We start from the raw sequence: 1,405 nt of genomic DNA on the forward strand, positions 1-1,405 counted from the left end.
CAGCCTCACTGTTATTCTTCATGGTAGTACAGTATTCCATTGTTTGTCCATTCTTCCACTGATAAGCCATTAGGCTGTCTTCATCTTATTTCTGTTGTGAATAGTGCTGCAATGAACATTGGTGTACATTTATCTGCTTGTGTTCTGGGTCATATTTCTTATGGATATATACCTAGTAGAGGAATTGTTGGATCATAAGTTGTTTCTGTTTCCAACTTTTGGAGGAAATGCCATACCATTTTCCAGAATGGTTTTACAGTCCCACCAGCAATGTAGGAGGGTCCCAAGTCTCTCTACACCCACAGCATTCGTTGTCCTCTGCTTTTTTGAACTTCCCTGGTAATGCTGGCGTGAAATGAGTATCTCATTGTTGTTTTGATTTACATCTCTCTAATATAACAACAACAGTGGCTAATGATCATCAACATTTCTTCATATGTTTGTTAGCTGCCTGAATGTCTTACTTGGTGAAGTATCAGTTCATGTCCTATGCCCATTTTTTAATTGTGTCTTTTTCTTGTAGTGGCGTTGTTGTTGTTAAGTGCCATTGAGTCAGTTCCAACCCATAGCGACCCTGAACAGGGTTTCCGAGGCTGTAAATCTTTACGGGAGCAGAAAGCCTCATCTTTCTCCCATGGAGCGGCTGGTAGTTTTGAACTGCTGACCTTGCAGTTCGCAGCCCGATTCTTAACAACTACGCTACCAGAGCTCCTTAGTGGCATTGTAGTTTTCTATAAATTTTAGAGATGAGTCCTTTGTCTAATTCATTGTTACAATTTTTTTCCCCCAGGCTGTGGTCTCCCTTTGTACTCTTTGGAGAAATCTTTTGATGTACATGAGTTTCTAATTTTTAGTATGCTCCACTCATCTAATTTGTCTTCTATTGTTAATGTGTTTTTTGCAATGCTTTATAGTCTGTGTATGCCATGTATTAGAGTCCTTAAGTTTGTCCCTATTTTTCACTGATGATATTTATGGTTCTGGGGTTTACATTTAGGTCTTTAATCCATGTTAAACTAGTTTTTGTACATGGTGAGAAATATGAATCTTGTTTCATTCTTTTGCAAATGGAGTTCCAGTTTTTCTAGCACCATTTGTTAAAGAGACTACTTCTGCTCTATTAATGTGTTTAGGCCCTTTGTGAATAATCAATTGACTATATGTGATTGGATTTACTTTGGGGTTTTCAATTCTGCCCCATTGATCTATGGATCTTTCGTTGTACCAATACCAGGCAGTTTTGACCACTGTGGCCATGTAGTAAATTTTGAAATCAGGGAGTGAGAGGTCTCCAACTTTGTTCTTCTTCTTAAGCAGTGCTTTGCTTATCCACGGCATCTTTCCTTTCCATATAAAGTTCATGATGTTTTTTTCCTTTTCTTTAAAGAATATTGTTGGAATCTGG

This window comes from Chrysochloris asiatica, unplaced genomic scaffold (genome assembly GCF_000296735.1).
Source record: "Chrysochloris asiatica unplaced genomic scaffold, ChrAsi1.0 scaffold00024, whole genome shotgun sequence".
Taxonomy (NCBI): domain Eukaryota; kingdom Metazoa; phylum Chordata; class Mammalia; order Afrosoricida; family Chrysochloridae; genus Chrysochloris; species Chrysochloris asiatica.